This window comes from Ursus arctos, unplaced genomic scaffold, assembly GCF_023065955.2.
Source record: "Ursus arctos isolate Adak ecotype North America unplaced genomic scaffold, UrsArc2.0 scaffold_10, whole genome shotgun sequence".
Classification (NCBI taxonomy): domain Eukaryota; kingdom Metazoa; phylum Chordata; class Mammalia; order Carnivora; family Ursidae; genus Ursus; species Ursus arctos.
The window spans coordinates 1,754,152-1,772,497 of NW_026622764.1; positions in this window are offsets into that span (position 1 = coordinate 1,754,152).

The window sequence follows — 18,346 nt, forward strand, 5'->3', positions numbered from 1 at the left end:
CCCGGCCACTTCAACTGGCCCAAGTCTCAGCCTGGCTCATGCCGGGCTCTCCATACAGCCCGCAGGCACCCCCGAGGTACCCGGCACATTTCTGTGGAGGCTCTGCTGACCACCCGCTATCGGAGGACTAGCTCCCCAAGACTCTGCACTCAGGAGGAGCCTACTCTCTCCTGGAGGACAGGGTGCGCCCCTGGCCTGGCACAGGCTTCCAGATGCACATGGCTGAGCGAGAATCCCAGGCATCCAACTCCTGGCAGGCCCTGAATGACATGAGCGTGCACCCCCAACTTGGAGGCTGAGACCCAGCCTGCAGACAATGGTCTACGCCCCAAGGTCTGAAGGTTGGTGCCTTCTCAGGGCACTCGGGCAAGGAGGGACCAGTTCTCTGCTTTGAGCTTGTTCCCTGAAGAACAGAACTCCAAATGATCCCAAGTCAGGAAGGGCACACTCCCCCCACCCCCGGGTTCTGTTTTTAGCTGTGTGCCTGCCAGGATCTGAGATACCATGGTGATGGGAGTCACAGAAATAGAGCCAGAAGGATCAATTGCCGAAAAGGCCTGTGCTCCGTGCTCCCTGCATAACGGGAAACGCCTCGAGCTGGAGGCTTCAAAGTCTTTCCCCACTTACGTACCATCTGCTCTCTCAGATGAGTCTGAAAACAGATCAGAATGAACTGTGACCACAGCGCTGCAAGCCAGCCCAAAGGTCAGCTGGGTGTTACTGCAGCTCTCAGACCGCCCGAGAGAGCAGAGCGAACGTCCCAGGTGGTAATTACTGCTGATGATCAGTCCGTTCCCTGAGCCTCCTGGAAAGACATGTGACATCCTCCCTCGGGAGCCAGCGTCAGTGCACAGTGGCCAGGAGCCCCCGAGCAGAGTGGCCCACAGACTCCCAGGAAGGGGAGCGTCTTATTAAAGGGAGGAATCCTGTCCCATCGGTTGCACTGAAGGTGTTGTTGGGCTGTAGGGGGTAACTCCAAATAGGCCTGCATTCCGTAACAAAGTCTCTGCGTGGCCACATCCTATGACCTGCCAACACGTGAGCCTCTCTGATGCTCAAGGCCGGTCTTCAGCAGACAGTGATGCCTACACACGCGGGGCCACTCGACCACCCCACCAGGTCAACGGCAAGGACACGGCCCAGCTCTTCCCACATAACTCGCTCTGTTTTGCTGTATTCTACTTTGATAATTGGACTCCCAAAATTTACAACCTGGGGCGCCTGGGTGGCTCAGTCGGTTGAGTTTCTGACTCTGGATTTCAGCTCAGGTCATGATCTTAGGGTCCTGGGATGGAGCTTCACATCGGGTTCCATGCTCAGCGGGGAGTCTGCTTGGGATTCTCTCTCCCTACCCCCGCCGGCCCCCATGTGCATGCTGTCAAATAAATAAATCTTTAAAAAAAAAAAGATTCAAAACCTAAGGAAGAAAGTTGCAATAAACACAAAATATGAATGGTCGTCTGGAGAGGTGACTGGTCGGTAGGGACTGTCCTGAGCCCACACGGGAGGAAACATCAGCTGCTTTCCACAGGTGGAGGCACGAGGAGACGTGACAAGGACAGAGCGAGGGGCTTGGCAGAGAGCTACCTTCTAGATGTGGCAGAGGCAGATCTTGACCCGTGCCCACCTGCTCTGAAGCCCAGCACCTTCCACGCAAGGCCAGTCCCCACTCCCTCTGTTTGGTTGAGCCCCGCGTGAGAAGGTCAAGGTGCCATGATCTGAGCAAATGACCCCGGAGCTGGCTGGAGCAGGATAGCAGGGCTTGACCCCACCCAGGGCCAGGTCTCCATGGCTGCCCCACCGAGAACTGGACAGGCTGCACTGTAGACCTTGCAGCCCGGCCTGGAGAGGCTCTGCTCTGTGATTTGAGGGACTCCTGCCTCAGTGTGTTCCAATTCCGAACACTGGCCTTTTTTCTTTTTTTTCTTTTTAAATCGGCTCCATGCCCAATGTGGGGCTTGAACTCTCTACCCTAAGATCAAGACCTGAGATCAAGCGTTGGGTGCTCTACCAACTGGGCCGCCCAGTCGCCCCTAATGAACACTGTCTCAAGAAGGGAAGGAAGGGGTAAAGGAAGCAAAACATTGTTTTCTTATATGGCTCTTTGCTTAAAACTTTTTTTTTTAGAACTAATAACTCCAGTGGGCACAGCTGAAACAATCCTGTAGAAACATGCGGCAATTTACGGACAATGGCCGCCGGTTCTATATGGTTCCAGGCACCCAGCAGGCTGGGCAACCGCACTGCTCGTGGGAGGCATTTGGGTGTACATCCAAAGCTGATTATCACATTTATTAGCACAATCAAATGCTGTACTTGGACACAACCCACTTCTACCTTCTTTTTAAAAACCCATGAATAGAAATACCAATCTGGTCAATTATCACCCAGGGAGCAACTCCGGCGTTATAGATTGGTAATGCAATTGCCTTCCATCACCGAGCAACGTGACAGATAACAACTGCAGATTAACCAGTTCGACTATGGGCTGCATATTGTAATGGCATTTAACTTCGTCTTCACGTCAATACCCACCCCTCCGGGTTTCCTTCCAGTAGTCAGAGCCATCAGACTGGCCAGGCCAAGTCACGGACAAGCGTGAGCACCACGTTCGGAAGTCCCAGGGACCGAGCCCTGGCTTGTCCTCCCCCGGAGGTCCCAGCCTCACCTCACTCCGAAGGATGCCAGGTCGAATCCTGGACTATTTTAGACTGGAGATTTTGCTTATCTGGGCTCTACAGTGATGTGAGATATTTGGAGTCCCAAGACATGGGTCTGAGGCTGGCTTACCTGGGGGCTGGTCTTGTAAGCCTGAGTTCCTTTGTCTACAGGACAGGGACTCCATTCTCTGCCTCAACGCTGTGCCCGCGGGAACCCTCCAAACCAGCTGATCAACGGATTAGAGGGAAGAGTATTTCACAGAGCAATGAGTGGCAAACTGACGTGACAGCCACCCCAACCTGAGACCCTGCTGTAGCTTTCTGTATTTCCCACACCCAAAGCAATGATCTATGTCTGAGACAGCCCTCAGGGTATCTTAGAACAAAATCTGAGCAAAATAACCCAAGAATCTTCTTTATCCTGTGTTTTCTTTCTTTTTCCTTCCTTCCTTCCTTCCTTCCTTCCTTCCTTCCTTCCTTCCTTCTTCTTTTGTCTTGTCTTTCCTTTCCTTTTCCTTGTTTTCCTTTCCTTTCCTTTCCCCTCCCTCCCTCCCTCCCTCCCTCTCTTTCTTTCTTAGAGAGGGAGAGAGAGAGAAAACACGAGTGGAGTTGTGGGGAGGGGCAGCAGGAGAGAGAGAATCTCAATCAGGCTCCTTGGCCAGTGCAGAGCCCGACACAGAGCTCCACCTCACGACCCCAAGATCATGACCTGAGCTGAAATCGAGAGTCAGAGTCTTAATCGAGTGCAGCACCCAGGAGCCCCTCCATTCTTTTTCTTAACGAGACAAATCAGTGCCCCAAGAGAAAGCCCTGTGTGGGTAGGATATGGCTGTCCCGTCCTGAGAAAGCACTCCAACAGCCGGCAGCAGCCCTCCTGGCACACCACTCTTGCGCCGTAGTCAATGACACATAAGGTGCGCCGTCGTCCCCATTCCCAAAAACGCAGCTCGGTGGCGTTCAGCACATTCCCAGTGCTGTGCAACCATCCCCACCATCCCTCTCCAGAACTTTCTCATCTTCCCAACCAAAACTCTGTCCCCATTAAACAGGAACTCCCCATCTCCCCTCCCCCAGCCCCTGCTGAGCTCCGTCCCACTTTCCGTCTCTGTGAATTTCTAGCTACTTCATATACGCAGAATCAGACAGTATCTGTCCTTCGTGTCCGGCTTACGTCACTCAGCATCATGTCCTCAAGGTTCATCCATCTTGTAGCAGGTGTCAGAATCTCCTTCCTTTTAAGGCTGCGTCACATCCCGCCACATGTGGATCTATGCTACTTGTTCATTCGTCCATCTGCTGATGGGCATCCGGGGTGCTCCTATCTTTTGGCCGTTGTGAATGATGCTGCTGAGATCATGGGAGTCCCTGATTTCGGTTATTTCAGCATACACCCAGCGGTGGGATTGCTGGGCCATATGCTGGGCTGCTGCTTCATTTTTTGAGATTTGTCCTACTGTTTCGCACAGCAAATGCACAGTCCTCACGAATGCTCGCTGTCCTCTGGGTTTTTGACAGCAGTCATCTTCATGGTAGTGAGAGGGGGAGCTCACGTGGTTTTAATTCGCATTTCCCTAATGCTTAGTGATGTCAAGCTTCCTTCTCACGTGCTCACTGGCCACTTGCATGTCTTCTTTGGAGACGCGTCTGTTTGAGTCTCCGCTGCCGAGTTATAGGAGTTGCTCACGGACTCTCAACACCAACCCTCATCAGACACATGACCGTGCCTATTTGCTCCCGTCCTGTGGGCTGCCTTTTCACTCTGTAAAAGCGAGTCCTTCGATGCACAAAGTGTTTAATTGTGACCAAGGCCAACGTGTCTGCTTTTCCTCAAGCCGCAGACAGTTAAGGACCGTGAGCTCCCCGGGAATGCTGGACAGCAGTCAATGCATAGGCACATATCACACAATAAATGCTTTGTGAGCCAGAAGCCAGACCCCACTTCATCTTGGACCCCACGGGGCCCCCGTGGAGTCGGAGGCGGGTCAGGCAGAGGCGCGACAGTGTCCGGGCACACGGCAGCCATTCCTGGCTCTTCCTGAGCGTCTGCTCACCGCAGCCAACCGCATGACTTCGCCAACAGGAGGAGCTCTGCAGGTGCTCCACGAACGCGCTCTCACCGAACCGTTTCCCCTCTCCTACGTGGACGCTGCCCTCCACGAGAGACGGATCACAGCAAGTGCCTCACTGTCGCGGGGGTAGCCCAAAGAGATTACTTCTGCCAAACTAAACTATCAGGCACCCTCTCTATGTAGGGTTTAAATAATGCAGCCAGGTTTAAATAATGCAGCCAGCTTTCCCAAGAAAGCCTGGGCAGCTGTTAGCAGGTGACCTCTTCCCAAACCCTGCACCTCGAGGGATCATGTCTCATACCACATCTCCAAGAGCGAGGACTTCTGAACGGACACAGGAAAAATTACTGTGTCCAGTCTGTCTGTTTTGTCATCAGATTCTTTCTTAGCATTTCATGTCCACTGGTCGCAGGAGAGCGTCACATTACTTAAAGCAGGTGCGTATTCAGAACGTGCCCCAGGGGCTGCAGCGGGTAACGCAGATGACGGTAATAATGAAGCAAATCACCAGCACAACAGCAGAGTTCCTGCCATGGGGCCACACGTGTGCACGGGGGATCCAGAGGCAAGAAATGTACACACACCGAGAAATACGTAGTAAGTCAGCACTGCTGTTCCCAAAGGCAAAAGGGCCTGTGCGGCCGCGGGAACCAGGAAAAGGGGATTTTTAGATCCCGCATATGTGGATGGAAAGCTTCCCAACTACGCCAGCAAGCAGTCGTTATCCTGCTGTGAAATCCAATAAAAATATCACAACAAAAGGAACTGCAGGCCGACCGCACTGCGGACATAGACGGACCGCTATCGAGAGAGCACCCGTGGACAGAACTGTGCTATGGTGGAGGTGGGAGAGGCCAGGGCCCGCGCACGGTTAGCCCGGGGCGCACACGGGGCCGCACGAACGTGCCCGCCAGGGCCACAGCGCGCAGGCGGGAGAGCAGAACCATAATCACCTCAGGACGTGACATTCTTTGTCCCCGAAGTGTTAAAATGGAATGCCCATTCCTAATAAACACAGCCTTCTCTCAGAAAAGGGGTGAGAGGCCTCAACGGCCTTGACCTTGTTCAAAACTTCCAAGTTTCCCAGCCCATTCGCTACCTCCCGCCCCTGAATCCTGAACCACCTCACTTAGACCCTTGTCACAGCCCCTTGGGCACATGGGCTTAGTCTCTGTGGAGCCCATTTGATCCCAAGTTCCCAGGAGAAGGGGTCACGTGGGAATCGCCCAGAACATCCTCCTTCGGGGACTGTGCCTCAGCTTCCCTGAGTGCTCCATGGGTACTGGCTGAACGGGTGAGAGAGGAGCTGAGCTGGACTGGCGCTTGGAATGTCCTTTTCAGGGTGTTGTCTTGGAGGACCACAGTATTTTCAGATGATGACTTTATGCTCACAGTTATGAAACCAAGTAAATGACAAATCGGTTTGAAAAAAAAATTAAGGAAAACACTACAGGCCAGTAAATGGACCATTCCATTTACTGTCTCTGGACTGTTCCATCCAATAGGAGACCAGAAGTATAATGCATTTTCTCATTGTTGTGAATATCCAGAACTACCATACTTGGAGGGTGAAGAGAGTTAATGAAGCACCCAACATGGTTCTCTCGGATTCTAGGGATTGTCAGGACAGCCATGGGGAAACAGGACAAGGGTCCTGTCGGGCATCACCGTTAGCAGGTGAACAGTCTTTAAATTTAGCATGAGATCCAGAAGCATCCGGGAGTGCTGCCTGGTCCTCCCCAAAGGAGACACCAAGATAGTCCCAAGGCAGGGCCCAGAAATGGGAGTCTGAGCTGCGAACACACAAGGTGGCCAGGGGCACCCCCCTCCCAAGGGACCTGTGGGCAGTCACACGTGGCCTCGGATGAATGCCAGGCCATTCCAGCAAGCTCTCAGGCATCGTCCTGGCTCCTGGACACCCATCTGGACTTTGCAGTTTGGGTGGGTCAGGAGAAGAACGGAAGGAAGGAGAAAGGACGGGTGAGTGCCAGCTGTCTTCCTGCACCCCACATAACACAGGGGCCTCAGTGGGCATGCCCGCTCAGCTGTGCAGGGCCTGGCGCCCCAGAGCGACAGTCTTCTGCAACAAAAGAAACTAAGGAAAAGGTGGGGGGTACTGCAGAGGGGTGACATCCTGCCTACCCCCTCACCGCATTTCACTCTTTTTCCATTCCAGGCGTTCACTGATTCTTTGACTGATGAACACTGAGTGTGTACACTCGGCCTGGGGGCTGGCCTCCTGCCCTCACGGCCCTGCAGAGAGATCTCTAAGATGAGGTTGGGGAAGAATATTATGATATACTAACTTGAACCTTTAAAACTTGGACCTTTAAAAAGTCCTAGGAACGGGTAAAATGTGGTTTTGTACATTTTATTTCGCTCCTTTAGCACCCTGATGTTCAAAATGCAGTCCAGGGACTGGCAGCTCCAGTGGCACCAGGACCTACTAAAAGATACAGGACCCTGGCTGTAATCCGAGAGACTCCCAGCAGAATCACATGCACACACGAGTTCGGAAGCACTGTTCTAGAACGTGCCTGCGGTACCACCTACACCGTCAGAGTGCGCGAAACTATGACGACAGTCTGGAGGGCACGCAAGGTGGCCTGTTCGGTCAGGTGCGCACCGAGGAGCGAAACAAGGGCAGCCCAGAAACAGTGGCTGATTGGCCTTTGTAATGTCCCAACGCATGAAACAGAGTGTCGGTTGGAGCAGAAAGAGAGAATAAGTATTGGAGGGGGGGGGTTGTCTGAAATAGGACCGTGTTTCATGGAACCCACTTCGTTCAGAGACGAGAGCTAGTTGAAGCCGTTCCAATGAACCTAACTATGTCTCGGGGGCAATAATGAAATTAAAGCAGTTGGCTCTTAAGATAGGAATGAGGAAACCAAGTGCCAAACACAAGGCTTTTTTGATAGTGACAGAGTTCAATGCCAAATAGCAACTGCATGGAAAGAAAAACAATTGTAATGGGGCAACTGGATTGGGAAATTAGAAAGTAAAGAAAAAAATATATATACGTGTGTGTGTGTGTGTGTGTGTGTGTGTGTGTATACACACACACACACACGTTTTTTTACCAAATTGAGAAGACTACGTGAGACTGATTTTACTTCTGTCTCCAGAAAACACAGTGATACCAGATACCAACTAGCAGTCCCTTTGGCAAGCTTAAATAAGCATCTCCAGCCAAATTGTTTTTCATCTTGTTGGAGTCGTTTTTAAGGCACATCACTAGGAAAAGTAATAAAGAGGCTGTTGGTGTTTCTACTTTACTGGATAGATTTTTAAAAACAGCCACTGTCAGCTCAGTATAGGCTCCTAGAGAGGAAGACACGGTCAGCAGTGCAGAGACAGCGGGCCAGCTACAAGCAACAGGATCCCGAAGGATCCGACGGCTGCCTCCGGCCTTGGCTGCACTCGGCACTGCCCGCGGAGCTCATCCAGCAGCATGCCGCCAGGGCCGAGGACCACCGGCACGCACACGCCCTCTGCTTCAGTGCGAGCTGGGCCCACGTGCGGTCCTGGAGGCTTTCAGCCCCAGCGCCTGTAGCCTTGGAAGGAATTCTGCGCCCATCCCCACAGTGAGAAAGAGTGAGATTAACTTCAAATCCACAGCTGTGCATGAACTTGCCAGAGAGCTGTGGTCACAGAGCAAATGACGGGCTCCACGTTTAGGACACGGTGCTGATGGGGAGATGCAAACACCAGGTCACCTAAAATAGGGACAACAAAACACGGCTAGTAAGACGGGTTGGCTAAAATAGCTGAGGGGTTGGCCCCCACGGCAGCAGAAATTCGGGGAGTCTGCACGACGTGGCGGGTTCCTCCTCTACCATCCCTACCAAATGCTCATGGAAAAGATTAGAGCCCAAGACATGGACCTTGTGGTGGAAACCGGGGAAGAAAACAGCAGCCAGTGGGCAGCAAGGTCAAGAGACCCCGCCTGGGCCTTCCCCTCCAGTCCACCACAGGACACAGCTGCGGTCCGCTGGCCGGGGCACTGGTGACCGCTGCTACAGCAGGAAGCAGGAGGCTGAGGGGCAAGCGGCGGCAAACCCAAACCAAACCAAAACTGCAGCCTACTCCCGGGTTTTAGCTGAAAGCTCCAAGTCCACACCCACTGCAGAGGGGAGGCAGGGAGCTGAGAGAGCCACACCCCCAAGACTCAGGGGAACAGTGCAGGCCTGGGAATGAGCTCCACCAGAAGCACAGAAACCACTCCCCCCACCCACCACCACCACCGGGCTAAGAAGCTGCACGAACAAAAGGCAGCCGAATCCCCAGCGAGTCCTGCTGGGAGAGGGACCGGGAGGGGTGGGAGCCTGTGAGACACCCTCCCAGAAGCACAGGGATGAGGGAGACTAAAAATGTCAAAATCAAGTAGACACTGCTCAGCGAACCCTGCTCTTCCCACTCCTCCCGCCCCCCAGGGAGCTCTGTAGGGACTGGAACCTGCTGGCACGGAGGGTAGCTGCGGCAATGATAAATCCCCAACACAGCCAGCTCCCAACGAGGCAGAGGCAAACCACACGCTGCAGGCCCAGTAGAAAGAAAGGCACAGCCACGTCCAGGCACTAACACTACTTCTCTCACTCTCTGCTGATCCACATAACGTGTGCAGCTTTCAAGAAAACACGACGAGGCATGAAAAAAAAAAAAAAAGAAAAGAAAAAGCAAGGAACACCAGCACATTCCCAAGAGAGAACAATCCTCAAAACCAGACTCAGATATGAGACAGTTGCTAGAACTATCTGCCAGCGAATTTAAAATAACTATAATTAGTATGTTAAAGGCTTTAACAGAAAAAGTGGGTCACATGAAAGATCAGATGGGAATTCCAGCAGAGAGATGGAAAGTTTAAGAAAAAAACCATGTGGAAACGCTAGAAATTAAAAAAACCCACTGTAGTGGAGATGAAGACTGCCCTTGAAAGCCTCATCAGCAGATCTGACACAGGCATAAAAAGTCAGTAATCTTAAAGGTAGGACAACAGAAGATCCCTAAGTTGAAATACAAAGAGAACAAGTGTAGGGATAAAAGAAAAATCCAGAGCAGACTATCCAAGAGCGGTGGGACCATGGCAAGAATTCAGAACACGCAAAATGGCAATACCAAAGGAGGAAGACAGAGCGGGCACAAGAAATATCGGAAGTAATATTGCTTAAGAATTCTCAAAAGTCAATGACAGACACCAAACCACAGATCCAATCAGCTCAGAGAATTCCAAATAGGATAAGAACAAAACTACCCACTTAGTGATAGTATCACATCACACTGCTAAAAATAAAGAAACGGAAAATCCTGAAGGCCGGCGGAGGGAAAAGCCACGTGACAAACAGGAGGACCCGGGAGCCAAGGGCACTGAGATGAGTTACACCTCCAAACTGTAGAAAGGAGAAAAACTGCGGACTCTGAATTCCAGAGAAAATATATTTCAAAAGTAAAGGAGAAATAAAGACTTTCTTAGGAAAAAAAACAGAAACTGGGAATTTGAGGTCAGTAGACTAAATACATACATACATACATACATGACACTAAAGGAAGGTGTTCACTCAGAAGGAATGTCTGAGACCGAAACGTGAATCTGCACAAAGGGGCAACGCACTAGAGACAAGATTATAAAGGTAACTTTAAATTCATTTTTTTCTTTCTCGGAAAGGTAGACGCCTAAAGCAGGGCTGCAGACATGACACGCTGTTGGTCAAACTTACCCACCACCTGCTTGTATAAATGAAGTTTCACCAGAAAACAGCCGCACCCACTCATTCACACATCACCTATGCCTGCTCTCCCCTGAGCTGCGTAGACGCCACAGGGCCCACAACACCTACGATACTTAATACCTGGTCACTAATGAAAAATTCAGTTGATTCCTGCTTTAAAAAAAAAAAATAGTAGCAACGCACCGTATGTTTATAGGATACGTACAGGAAGAGGTTATGCACACGGCACACAGGAAGGGAGGGGGATGGCACTATGTCATCGGAAGCACCTTATACTCCACTAAAATGGTCATAAAATTATTTAAGGGTGGACTAAACCCTCAAATATATGTATGTAGATATGTTTTAAACTCCAGAGCGATTACTGAATAGACTCACAAAAAATGCCCCATCGACACAAGAGAATATAGGAAAGGAGGAAAACAGAAATAAGCACAATGGAAAAAGTAGAAGTTAGTAAATAGAACTCAGTGACATCTGACAAGGTTAACACAACACAATTAGTTAGGGTTCATTCCAGAAGTTGAAGGCCAGTTCAACCTTTGACAGTCCATCTATATAATCCCCCATATAAGGAGACCACAAAATAAAAACCATGTGATTATCTCAACAGAGGCAGAAAAAGCTTTTAACAAAATTCAACATCCATTCATTATCTAAATTCTCAGCAAAGAAGCAACAGAAGTAAGCTTCCCTAATCTGATAAGCGGCACACGTCTTCAGTGACCCCGCAGCTAACGTCGCGTGGCTGACAAGGCACCGAGTTCTTCCCCCGAGTCTGGAACACGTTAGGTGTGCCCTCGCTCACCTCTCCTGTTTAACAGCATGCTGGCAGTTCTGCACAATAGGGCAAGAGAAAGAAATAAAAGACCTACAGATTGGAAAGGATGAAATAAAATTGTTTTTATGTGCAGATGACATGATTGTCTATGTAGAAAAAAAAAAAAAACACCCAAATCTTCAAAACATCTCCCACAACTATAAGTGAGTTGAAGAAGTTCACAGGATGCAGTACAGAGCACAGAAGCCAGCCTGTAGTCCGCACGCCCGCTGAGGCATCCAGCGCCCGGTCAATCCCCACGTGAAACCGCTCAGGCCAACCACAGGCAATGACAAAGGCTCGACGCCCCAGACTCGGGCACAGTCCATGCATCACAGGCTTTCAGGCGACTTGCTTCAAGGACTCAGGCCCCCTGGCCAGCTGGGCTCCTGTGTGCCTCTGAGTTCCAACCTAGGTACCCCAATTTGGGGGTCTTCTCCTCAGGTGCTTCTGCCGAGACCTCCTGTTGAGGGGTTCGGGGGAATCTTGAAGACACTGTTCTCTGTTCTGACTCAGTGAGTGGTCACTGCTCTCTACTCCCAGCCCTCCCCTGCTCCCCCCAGGCGCCAGGTGCATAAAACCACAGGACCCCTCTGCCTGGGGCTCCTTAAGCAGTGAGAGCACCCCACATCCGCACTGGCCCATCACCCCGCCTGGTGCCATTCGCTGGGTGACAGTGGGATGAGAGAGCCAGGACGTCCTGCACTTGGGCTTCCCGCTCTACCATCGCAGCAGAGCGCGGACGTCTTGACACTGTCCTTACCACGTGGCTTGTGTCATCATCAGCTGCCCTGACACCTGGCACTCAGCTCGCTCAGCTCAGCTGAGCTCTTGAGCAACGAACTATCAGAATTTGAAATAAAAAAAAATGCTTTTTAAAATACCCCAAATGAAGTACTTAGGTAAAGTCTAAGGAAACAGATTAGGGATCTAAGGAAACGTGCAGCATCTGTATCCCACGGACTCCGAGATGCCAACGAAAGACATCAAGGGAGGCATGTGTAAACGGAAAGGCAGACTGTGTTCATAGAAAAGAAGGCTCATCATTGTGAAGATGCCAATCCTCGCCAACTGGGTCTATAAATTAAAAATGAGCTCAATCGAAATCTCAACAAGGCTTTTTGTAGCTATTAACAGGTCGATTCTAAAATTTATATGGAAAGACAAAGGAACTAGAATAGCCAAGACAATTCTGACAGGAAGACCTCATATTACCCAAATTCATGGTATAGTGATCACGACAGGAGCAAAAGAAAACATGTAAACCAGCACACCAGCACGGGGCTCAGACTAGATCCACAAAAGTACAGTCCACTGATTTTGGGCAAGGCGGCAACACTGACTCAATGGAGAAACAAACAGTTTACAAACTGCTGCTGGAAATAGGACACCCTATGTATGCAAATAAACAGACCTTGACACACACTTCAAACCTTATCCAAAAAATTTTTTAAAGATTTTACTTATTTATTTAAGAGACAGAAAGAGAGAACACACAGAGGGAGTGAGAGGGAGAAGCAGACTCCCCACTGAGCAGAGAGCCGGAGCGGGGCTCGATCCCAGGACCCCGGATCATGACCTGAGCCAAAGGCAGACGCTTCACTGACAGAGCCCCCCTGGCGCCCCACACCTTATCCAAAAATTTAACTCAAAGCAGATCATGTGCCTAAATGTAAAATGTTACCAGCACAACACTTCGCAAAGAAAGCCTGCTTGATCTTGGGTTTGGTGACGTGGGTTTAGATACGACAGTGAAAGCACGATCGTACTGTATCGAGGCAAAACTCACCTCCTGTGAAAAACACTGTTAAGAGAATGAAAATATAAGCCACAGACGTGGTAGAAATATTTGTGAATCCCTATCTGATAAAGGTCTTCTATCTAGAATATATAAAGCATATTTAAAAGTCAACAATAAAAAAACAAACAACCCAATAAAAACCAGACAAAAGATCTGATCAGATACCTCACCAGAGAAGACGTATCAATGGCAGATACACACATGAAAACGTGCTCAACATTGTTAGTCACTAAGGAAATGAAAACTCAAACCACAACGAGATACCAATCACCACACACCAATTAGAGTGATTAAAATAAAAACAAATGAATAAAAATCTTAAAACTAACAATACCAAATGCTGGCAAGGATGCAGAGAAACAAATTCTCATTCACTGCTGATAGGAACGTGTCCAGTCACTTTCTAACACGGTTTGGTAGTTTCTTACGAAGTTAAACATACGTGTAGCATGTGACCCTGAAGTCCCACTCCCAGGTCATTTACCAGAGTGGATTTAAAACTTACGTTCACACACACGTAACGGGAAAAACTTAGCATGTCCGACTCCATAGTACTTCTGTTGCCCTTGCCTCTGTGACCTGTAGCTTAGAAACCCCGGCTCTGCCTCCACGTAGGCTTGACAATCACCCAGGGAACTTCCTTACAGCTACGATTTGTAAAAACTGCTTTTCACCTGACACCTAGCTCACCGGAGCGGATACGGGAATGTGTACGGAGAGGACCATGCTATGTTTAAGATTTATAGGAACAGCATGACCTGTACCCAGGGATCAACTGACCAAGGACAAAGAAGTTACTGGACCTTCCTCAGATGTCATCAGACATCAGTCACCTTTTGACTCCCAACTCCCTCCTGCTCCCCCCTTTTGCGAACATAAAAGCAGCTCGAATTTCTTGCCCAGGAGCCACGGTTCTTTAGGACAACCACCCACCATCTCCTTGGTTTGCTGCCTTTTGGAATAAAATCACTGTCCTTACTCCAACATCCTGCCTCTGGACGTCCCGGCCTGTCGTGCGGGGAGCGGAAGGAGCTTGGACTCGGTCTCCCTCTCTCTTTCTCTCACACACAGTATGCGAATGTTCACAGTAGCCATCGAAAGGAACAAACGTATTGGTTCATGCTACAGATGACACATCTTTAATTCATTTTGCTAAGTTAAAGAAGTCAGTCTCAAAAAGGCTACGGCACTGTAAGATTGTATTATATGATGTTCTGAAAAAGGCAAAACAGCAGGGATGCCGAAGGGTCCGTGGTTGCCGGGGACTGCGGACTGGGGAGGGAGGCCGGGGGCAGGCGCACCGCCCTGCTCTCCCACTGCTCTTCCCCACCTGCTGGACTGTGGTTGTCCGTCTCCGTGGCGGTCCCGTCCACAAGGACGGCGGAGCAGGCAGCGTCAGATCTATGAGGAAGGGGTTCCAGGGTCCTTTGTACCCCCTTTCTGACTTCCCTCCCATAGTCCCTTCCTAGAGTGGGAAATGAGAACAGCACACAGAGGCTCGGGGAAAACCAAGTGCACGACAGCATCTAACCCCCCGCCCCCCGGGAGAGGCCTGTGCAGCCCACCACGGGTGGGGGCAGGAGGAGAAGGGAGGGCAGCTGTGAAACACAGACGGCAGCACACGAGGGAGGGAGGATGGGCTGGGATGGCGCCACAGCAGCGGCGGACGAACCCTCAGAGGCTGTGGTTCCTGTCACTCAGGGCCCTTGCTACCTCCCTTCCTCGGGGGGGCAGGCAGGGGGCTGAGAGTCCGGGTCCACTGTCTTGCTGAATCACTCAAGTCTGTCTCATGATGGCAGATGCCAGCGACAAACCCGTGCCTCTGGGTGCCGGACAGAAGGCTGTCTGAGAATGAGGAGCGCAGGGCCTCTGCCGTACTGCTGACCTTGATGGACCGGCGGCCACGCGCCACCCCTGCCCCCAGCAAGGGAGAGAACGCGTCCACCTCCAGAATACATACCCCTTAATCTGCAGCCATTATTTGCCATTTTAGACTTAAGGACAAATATATTCTAAAAGTACCATTCCCTATTATCCGTATGAATTATGTGTAATATATAACACTGTCCGTGAATTACGTGATATTTTATAGTATGCTATAAATAGCGTGTATAAATATCACGCACAAGATACCAACACACACAAATGTGCACCTAGCTCAAGTGTGTCCTTGTCAGCAGCGCCAGGACGCGGCTGAATCGCTCCCCTCTCGGTGGCCGCCGGCCAGAGAGCTCCTGAGCAGTGGCCGTCAGCACCCCCGCTCGTGCCCTTCCTCGGAGCTCAGAAGCGGGTGGGAAATGAGCACGTATCAAGCACAAGGTGAACGTTTTTGTGTGTCTTCACCCCCACCTGTGCCTAGAAGGCTGGTGGTCAGGGTAGCACTTCAGGGGACGGGGGGCTGTGGCTGCTGGGAGAGATCACTCTGGAAGGTCCTCATTAGCGAGTGAGCAGCAGACCCCGACAGCCCCCGACGGGGCCCCCCGCGGATGTTTGTCCCAGGAGCCCTGGTGGTTTCAGCGGGACGCCCAGCTCTGAGATGCGAGGCCCCGTCAGGGCGCCCTCCTGGGCCACGCCCGGCCTCTTACACCTCCTCTCCCACAGGAAGGGTCATGAGTCGGGCCTCCTGTGGGCACCGCCGCTGGCCGAGCCGTGGGCAGGCTGCCCGAGCACCCCGCAGCACGTGAGCCGGGGCAGCCCCGCCTGGCCTGCATTCTTCTCTCCCCCCGCCAGAACCGGTCCTGACGAGACAGCATTCGGGTGGGAACAGAAATGGGCACCCGGAGGAGAGTGCTGTCCGCTCTCATCGCCAGGTGTGCCTCCCCCAGGTGCTCCGCTCGCCGTACACACATGTAGTGATACGGACCCCTACCTCCCTGCCCATCATCGTTGCTATCAGTTGGCCGGCACGGAGGCCCCACTGGCTGCAAACCACACACCCCAAACGGTAAAGGAGCGTCCAAACGGCATGTGGAATATGAAGACGAGAAGGAACAGGGCGGAATTCATGATATCCCAGCCACTGCATGGGTGTGCGTGACTCAGCACACCCCGAGCTCTGTGGGGCTTGGCGCAGGGGCCGGCCTTCCCCGCACAGCCTGCAGTTTGCATGATTCCTGTCACCTGACTCTCACTTCTCACCGGAATGTCCTCTTCCGGAGAGGACTGCAGTTTGCTTCCACAAGTCATGTGCTCTTCTCCTTCTAGCAGCCTCGGGTTTCTACCGTGCCTGGTGCACTGAAAGCCAGCAGTGAAGCGCACAGTGTTAGACCGGGCTTCTAGCAAAGAAGATAACTGGGGAGCAGAAATCGCAATGAGAAGAACAGAACAGGAGAAGAAAAGCAAGAGGTGGCATCATCGGCTCCGTGCTCTTGCAAAGCAAGACAACTCACTCGGTGTTGTAAAGGGGCCGTGCGTCAGGACGGAGTGAAGGTGCATCGGAGCCAGTGGGCTCCGCTCACGGCGTCATTGACCGCGTTGCGCTGGGTGCAAGCTTTTCTCCCATTTCCCTCCCAAATCGACCACCAGGGGAAGGCACGCCATGGGGAAGGAAGAAGCAGGTCTGTGATCCTAGCCCCGGCAACTCAGCCTCCTTCTCAAGGAGGTTTCCCGTTCAGAGCCCTCCCTGGGAAGAAGGCACATTTTCCAGGGGAGCTCTCCAGCCCAATGTAGTCCTCTGCGGCCCCATCATGTGGGTAGTGGCTCCCAGGACCATTCCTGGGAGATCTGCTGATGGAAAGGCCACTTTTTAACTGTTCATCAGGACTGCTCTCGGAATCCACACGCACTCCTAGGTAATCCTAATGCCGGCAACACTGCGCGCTCAGAATGTCAAAGGCTCGTCTGACCCACGCCTTCTCGACAGAAAGATCGTTGTCAGCATCTGCACACTAACGCCTTCGCTTAAACCGTCCGCGAGCCTTGCTCTCCAACAAAACGGCAGCACTTTCAGAGCAGAGCGAGTGCGGTAGAGGGTTTTACTTTTGCATGGACTCGTTTTTGTGCTTGGAAATACAGTCCATGTTCTTAAAAAATTTTATGGATAATTACAATGGTCTGCATCTCATGATACAAGCTTACCCACTACTGTGACAATTATTTACTTGACTGATAGGAATTTTTAACAACTTAGGTTTGGGAAGCTCAATTAGTGAAGGAATTGACTGTTCTTCCCGACCCACTCTTACTTCTCATCCAGGATTCGAACCAGCACTTCCAGGTCGAGCTAGGGGGTCTTAGCGGCTGGCACCTCCAGCCCTCTCCTTGCCCCAGGAAACACTGGCCTGCTCGTATTTATCTGTTCAATGATGGCCTTTCCTGTCATGTGGCAAACTCTGTGGGGACGGTGGCGGCCACATCGTCTTTATCAGAGCAGACCCCAAGGACCACTCAGGGCCTGGACCCCAGTGAGCTGATCACAGCAGGTCTAGGTCAAGGGCATCCAAACTCCGTCTGCCGTGTGGTTCTGCACAAGGCGGCTTTGAGAACAGCGTGGGCTGGACCATGCCACCATGCTGAGGACCAGGGTCCCACCAGCGCAAAGGCGGGGCGGGCGTGAGTTGGGGCGGGGCAGAAAGTACTAGCCACTCACCAGTCCAACCGCGCCCAGCCAGGGGACTTCTGGGGTGCTGGTTTGCGTGCCAGCTGGGTGGGAGACCAGGTATGCCAGAGAGAGGCCTCCCTGCGGCCCTGAAACGGGAATGAGCCACAGAGAGAGAGGAGCCGAGCCAGCTCCCCCCCCCCACCATGCGGTCAGCCCCCTGGCTCCGCGCGTGCCCTGGGCCCTGCTTTAAGCGTCACCAGAAGGCTCACTTCCTATTAGATGCTGCGGCTTCCACCCAGAACTGTTTGAAGCCAGGCCGGCACATAATAGAGGCTCAGCAAACGTTCATAAAATGACAGAACCTGAGAGGGTAAGACGAGAAGGGATTAATGGACGTAAACTCTCAACATTAACAAGCAAACACACGTCCCTCTGAGGAAAGCCCACGCCCGTGTTCTCACTCCTGCCGCCTTCCCACATCTGACTACCCGCTGAGGGGCCTGAGCTGCCCCGGCCCGTGGACGTGGCCTGAGCAAAAGGGAGAATGTTAAATCACAAAGCAATTTTCATTCAACGGTAAGTCACTAGAATATACCCCTACTCCCGTTCTAATACGCGGGCAAGCTTCTTGGAGATGCACAAACCAAACCAGAAAAGGACAGATCATTTCTCCAACATGCTTCTCTACTCTTTCCAGTAGAAGCGAGGCGGGGAACGTGTGGTGTGCCCG